Source organism: Echinops telfairi, unplaced genomic scaffold, assembly GCF_000313985.2.
Source record: "Echinops telfairi isolate 266 unplaced genomic scaffold, ASM31398v2 ScPeMD7_2573;HRSCAF=3158, whole genome shotgun sequence".
In the NCBI taxonomy this organism is placed as follows: Eukaryota; Metazoa; Chordata; class Mammalia; order Afrosoricida; family Tenrecidae; genus Echinops; species Echinops telfairi.
In genome coordinates this window covers 17,564,549-17,571,474 of record NW_022106471.1, presented here as the reverse complement: position 1 = coordinate 17,571,474, position 6,926 = coordinate 17,564,549, and the positions used below count along the sequence as shown (strand labels likewise).

At 44.0% G+C, this 6,926-nt stretch overlaps 1 pseudogene; it reads left to right on the top strand.

Moving 5' to 3' along the window:
* Positions 1 to 517: 517 nt before the first annotated feature.
* LOC101651494 lies at positions 518 to 4,865 on the top strand (annotated as a pseudogene).
* The last annotated feature ends 2,061 nt before the right edge of the window (positions 4,866 to 6,926 follow it).

Genomic DNA, 6,926 nt, shown 5'->3' with positions numbered 1-6,926 from the left:
CGTAAATAGTTACAGTCTCGAACCTACCGGGGGTGGGAGGGGGGTGTCACTGTGAGTAGCATTATCTTAATGGTAGCCAGTTTGGTTTTTGAGGTTATTGGTAGGAGCCTGGTGGTATAGTGGTTACTTGTTAGTCTGTTAACCGTAAGGTCAGCAGTTTAAAACCACCAGCTGCTCTTTGGGAGAAAGGCTTTTCTACTCCTATAAAGAGTTGCTGTCTCAGAAACTCACAGTCCCATGGGGTTGCTCTGAGTCGGGATGGACTTGACAGCAGTGAGCGTAGGTGAAGTTATTGGTAGGAGCCCCGTGGCTGCTACCCACGAGGTCAGTCATTGGAACCACCAGCTGCTCTGCTGAAGAACAAGGAGGTTTCCACGCCTGTAGAGATTGACAGCCTTGGAAACCCAATAGGGCAGTTAGAGTGTGTCCCATAGGGTTACCACGCATCAGAATCAACTCAATGGCAGTGAGAATTTTTGGAGGTTATTGGTAATCTTTAAGAAAATAATTCTGAAGGATGAGAAAAGCAGAAGCCAGATCCCCGAGAATTAAGGACGTGGGGGCAGCAAGTACCAGACATTTCCTTCCAGGTATGTGCCAGTGAATGGAGAGAGAGCTAATATAACTTGAGGAACAGGATTGGGGAAAGCTTTTGGGGGACAGGGGTGAGAAGAGTAGGTGGGAAGTGTTGGTTTGAACTATGGTATCGATCTCAAAATAAGATGACTTAAAATGGAAATATGTCTTGCTGATGCAAAGTGGGCTGTTGATTGTTCACCTCCACACCAAGAGCCCTTCATGCAGGCTGCTCCAGTCTGAGGGCTCTATGTTCACATCCAAAGGGTGTTTTAGTGACCCCCATCTCAAATAGAATTCAAGGAGAACATTTAATAAGTCTTAAAAGAGGCAGAAAACACAAAGACACAGACCCATCATTCAGACAAGGGAGGCTATTAGCATAAAGTCAAATGAGCACCCTCTAAGTCACAGTTGGGAAACCAGATGAATAAGGCATGGAACAAAGGAAACTGTCACAAATTCATGACTGATGGCAGCGTTTGAACATGTACATCATTAGATAGAAAGGCTCACAAGATTGGTCCAGGGCCCTCCAACCAATGTAGTCAGGTTGAGACTGATAGAGCAAGACTCAGGACAATGCAATCCCCTGTGCTGTCCCCAAGAGAAAGACTCTCACTAAGAGTTACAACTTTGGAAACTCACAGGGCAGTTTTGTGGGATTATAAAGAGACTTCCCCAGCTTTGTCTCCCCCAAAGATATGCTAAACATTAGAGGCTGTTTTCCAGCATATGGTGGGAGGTCAGCTGCTTAGAGACATCCTCCCTGAAGGCAGTCAGTTACCAGACTCTGGTCCCACCACAGCTAGGTCCTGCTCCCTTCTGTTAAGGACAATGGGCTACTTCTCCCTAAAGGCTTGGGACCATTAGCTTGGTTCCTGTAGGTGGATTTATACCCTACTGATAATGGTTTCTATAGTGAGCCAGAGAACAGGTCAAACTGGCTCAGTGACATCCAAAGTTAAGCTGCCATCTTGAATCTAGGATCCGCCCTTCTTGTCACATGTATACCCTCAATCCCTCCTTTTCCTATTGCGTGTATATCTCTATATTGCCCCCCTCTCATTGCTGTATAACCCATAGTGCAAACACTTCCTGTGACGTATGTCTCTACCTATAATTAATGGGCTTGCACTCCCCCCAAAGGTATATAGGCCTGGGTTAGCAATAAAGATCCTTCTTGGCTCGAGTCTGCTCCCCCTTCCTCTCTCCCCTGGTCCTCACTCCCCTGTTCCCTTTCCCCTTGTCTTCCTTCCCTGCGCTCTCTCTCCATGTGGACCACCAAGCAAGGCTGAGGTGAGCATGCTACCATGAAATGTGTCTAACTCCATTATTTCAATCTCTCTTCTATCTCTCATGCTCTCTATGACTTTACTATAATCTTTACTTATTATCACTGTACAATTGCACCTACCAGACCCATGATGACGTGTTAGGGGCTGGTTTACCCTGGCAAGTTCGTATAGCGTCTATGAGTCAGTGTATGAACTTGATGGTAATGAATGAGTACTGTTCCCCCTACAGTGACCTCCATCAAGGACTCACCCAGGCAAGCCCCTAAAAAATATTGCCCCTCTTGGCCTGGCTGAAGAGGACTGAAGAAGTGTACTCTGCTTGGGGGTAAGATTATCTACATTCTTGGTTAATAGCAGAAGTGCTTAGAATTTAAGCTCTAATACAATGTAAAGAAAATAAAACTCTCCACAAATGGACCAATAAACAATATCATGATAAATGGAAAAGAAGATTGAAGTTGTCAAGGATTTCATTTTACTTGGGAAATGGACTGACATACCATCAAGGTCATGTCTAATTAAATCCAAAAAGCTATATAAAGTTTATTCTTGTTATACAGATGTGGTACTAGTTTGGGTCTTTCAACCGCTGAGATAAAGAGCTACTTCTGCAGAAACCTTTAGCAAAGGCTTTATTTATGATAAAGGCAGTCTTTGTGGAGCCATCAGACAAGAATTGAGAGGACAAGAGATGGCTCTCTTCTATTTCCTTATCTTGGTCTTAAGGCGCAGCTTCCTTATATGCCTCTCCCATCCTTTGTATACGTCCCCTCTTCACCGGCTATTCTTTGTCTAGGCTTCAGTCTACTGCAGGTGTATCTTGCTTCTTCATCTATCTTTCCATTAAGTAACCTGCTCCCAGAGTTAACAAGGACATTGTTCAGGGCTCCTGCCCTTTTTTGTCTCCTTGGACTTCACGTTGGCAGCTTGGTGTCAGAAAATGAAGGTGGGAACTCAATAAGGCATTTGGACTGATTTTAAGGTTTAGGATGAAACTAGGGCTCTATTGGGAGTGCCTTTGCTTTTAGGCACTAAATGAAGATAGCAGAATTGATGCCTTTAAATTATGGTGTTAAACCAAACAACCTAAACTCACTGCCACTGAGTCCATGCTGACTTATAGCAACCCTATTGTTGTTATGTGTAGGGTAGAACTGCCCCTGTGAGTTTCTGAGGCTGTAACTGTTTATGGGATTAGACAGCCCCGTCTTCCTCCCAAGGAGTGGCTGGTGGCTTTTAGCTGCTGAACTTGGGGATCGAAATGTGTAATATTATGCCACCAGGGCTCCTAAAATTTTGGTGTTAGCAAAGAATATTTAAATTACCATGCACCGTCAGAAGAACAAATAAATCTGTCTCAGAAGAAGTACAACCAGAATGTCCCTTATAAGACAGGTTAGGAAAGAGACTGGATTCTTACAGATCCATCTTTCAAGTTCTGTGATTTTGAGGAATTTCCCTAAATGTGTAGGTATGGGCTCTATTATACCCCACATCCAGTTAACATTTTAATTTGTGGCATATTGCAACAGCCATTATCATTTTCAATTTCCTTCACACCTGAAAGAATGATGTATTTTTTCCTCTAAGCACTGGATGCACTTAGTTGTCTATGCCAGAAAATTTGGAAGACAGCTACTTGGCCAACTGACTCCAGTAGATCCATATTTGTACCAGCAGAATGTACAAAGTATAGAGCAATATCATTGATATCATTTGTACATCAAATGTTGCTGAAGATCACCTAACAACAGTTGTAGCAGGACATTGACAGGGAACTGTTCAGGTCAGACGCACAAGAGGATATGAAACAAGGAATATCATTTCTGATATCAGATGGATCTTGGCTAAAAGCAGAGAATACCAGAAAGATGTTTACTTTTAAAAACTATGCCAAGGTATTTGCCTGTGTGGATCATAGCAAACTCGATCTAACCTTGAGAAGAATGGGAATTCCAGAGCGCTTCACTGTGCTCACGCAGAACATGTGCACAGATCGTGAGGCAATCATTCAAAGGGAACAAGACAAGACCACATAGCTAAAAATCAAGAAGTGTGTGTGTGTCAGGATTGTATCCTCTCACCACACTTCTTCAATCTGTACATTGAGCAAATAATCAGAGACGAGGAATGTGGCATTAGGATTAGAAGGCTTATTAACAACCTGCAATATGCAGGTGACACAACCCTCCTTGCTGAAGTGAGGAAGACTTGAAGTACTTGCTGATGAAGATCAGGGTTTGCAGCCTTCAATCCAGATCATGAACCAATGTGAAGAAGACCAAAGTCCTCACACCTGGACCATTAGGGAACAAACGGCTTGGTAAATGGAGGAAAAGGTGAAGTTGTCAAGGCTTTGGTCATGCTTGGATCCACAATCAATGCTCATGGAAGCAGCAGTCAAACGATCAAAAGACAAGTTGCCTTGGGTAAATCTGCGGCAGTAGACCGCTTTAGTTATTGAAAAGCAAGGGTGCTGAGAGTGTGGCCAGGCGGCGGGACAGAGCAGGGCTTTCCTTCCAGTGGATTGTGTAGCAAACACTTCCAGTCTCTCGTCTTCTATTCACCTTGGCTTCTTCTGATACCCAGGGGAAAGAACTGGGGAAGGCCCCCGTTCAAAAGCGGCCGTCCCAGAATTCCCTCTTTCTCCTCCAAAGAAGAAGGACGTTTCCCTGGCGGAAATTCAGAAGAAATTAGAAGCTGCAGAAGAAAGATGCAAGTCCCATGGAGCGGAGGTCCTGAAGCAGCTGCGGAGAAGCGGAGCAGGAGAAGGAAGTGCTGCGGAAAGCAACGGGGGCTTCAGGAAGATGGCCGAGGAGGGGCTGCCCACGAAATGGAAGCCAACACAGAGAACCGAGAAGCACAAAGGGCGGCCAGCCTGGAGCGCTTGCGCGCAAAAAGGACGAGCACGTGGAAGAAGTGTGGAAGGACAAGAACCCAAAGACCCCGCCGCCGATGAGACGAAGCCGACTAGCTTGTCCTGAGAGCTGACTTTCTCACCTCCCCTTCCTAAATAGCCACAGACTGCACTGTCCAGTGTCATTTTATTATTATTATTTTCCCTCCAGACAAATACTCCAGAAGCCGATGTAGGACTTAAATAGGTAGATCCAGACCATATGATGTTGTTTTAGGGGCTAAAGAGGAGAAACGAAAAGTATTTTACTCTTTTTTTCTTAAGTGTTGGAGTGTTTCTAATGTAGCTATTTTAGAATTATTCACTTATTATTCACATAATAAGTGATGACAGCCTTCACAGTGCCTTTACCTCGGTCTCCATTTCTGAACACCTGTTGTGCATGGATCCAATTACCCCAACCCCACCCATGTAGACACAATACCTGGGATTCGCCACCTCAGTTCATAAATAAACATATTGTTCTTCCCTCCTAAACTCCCTTAAAATCTCTCCTTTTCTCTACTTTGGCAAGACGGTAGCCTGTGTTGTCTTAGAGCCCCTGCCACATCTCCCCTCGCAAGGTGCTTCAATCTCCACGAAATCTTTTTTCTTGTTTGGCAAGTGTGGCTCCCTGCCTCATTCTTCTGAACTGGGCAAGAGAACCCATTCCGCTGCGGGGCACTCCTGCAACTCTCAGAAGCGAGGGTGGTGAGTCCCAGTCCCTGAAAAGGGACATCATGCTTGGAAAAGTGAAAGGTCTGTGAAAAAGAGGAAGACCTTAGGGAGGTGTTCTGTTGATCTGGTGGCTTCAACAATGGCCTGGAACAGGAAATGATAAGGATGTTGTAGAACTGGTCAGTGTTTCACTCTCTGGTACATGAGGTTTGGAAGCAACTTGACACCACAGAACAACAACATCCTGACGTCTTTTGCAGACTAATGGTACTCAGTGACATTGCTCAAGTTCACTCGCCAGCGGACTTGACTTGAGACTACATGGCTCCGTAAAGATTCTTTATCTGTGCAGTCAACACAGCCACACTTCCAATTAGAAGATAAATGCTCCCATTATCAGATTTCTAGGGAAAACTAAAGTCCAAAAATTAAAAACCCTTTGCAAATTAAAGTCTCAAGGACTTAATGTCTAAAGTAAAATGTTCTTTTCCTTAAAATTTAAACATCAAGAAATTCATTTCCAGAATTCATCCTCTGTGCTTTGTATTTAGTTCAGTCTTAATCAGGGTTTGTTTGAAAGCTTGAGTAGAGGCAGGAATTTTTTTTTAAAGCATCTGTAGCATGGACATGAATTGTTTAGTTGAATATCAAGTCTCTTACTGGGTTTGCGAGTCCAAAAAGTTAGACATGTACCTTCATACCCCATACCCATAAAAAGCAGGAAACCCTTTATTACTGTACAGCCTGGAGTGTCGTTATAAGGAGCCCTTGTAAGCACTGTTGGGTAAGTGCTGCACTATTAACTGCAGATTGGCTGTTCAAAACCAGCAGCCATTCCAAGGGAGAAAGATGAGGCTGTTTGCTCCAGTAAAGAGTGGCAGAGTCTTGAATACCCTATATAGAGTTGCCCCAACTGGGAAGCAATTTGATGGCAGTGAACTTTAGTGTGCTTATCTTCTGATATGCTATGCTTTGGGGTCCTAACAGAAAGGTTGTTTGTTTGAATTTGCAGTTCAATTCCTCCAGGGGAGAAAGTTGTGGCAGATTACAGCCCTGGAGGCCCTCTGGGGCAGTTCTACTTTGTTGTACAGAGTGGAGACAAGTCTGTATGAACTAGATAGCAAAGGACTTTTGGTTTATTGAAATCCTAATGGTGCCATGGGTTAAACACTGAGCGGTTAACCATGAATTTGGTGGTTCCAAGCCATGCCGTTCCAAGGGAGAAAGATGAGGCTCTGCTCGTGTAAAGAATTACAATTGCAGACACCCACAGGAGCAGCTCTATCCTGCCTTACCGGCTGGCGATGTGGCAGAGTTGACTTGACAGTATCAGGTTTAGGCCTATTAGTTAGTGGTGTCAAATAATAAGGCAGAGACTCAAGAACTTTACCATGAGAGTTAATTGATGTAGCATATGGTTCTGGAATCTATGTCCAATGTGCATACATTTTTTTAGGATATTTTAATCTATATTACCT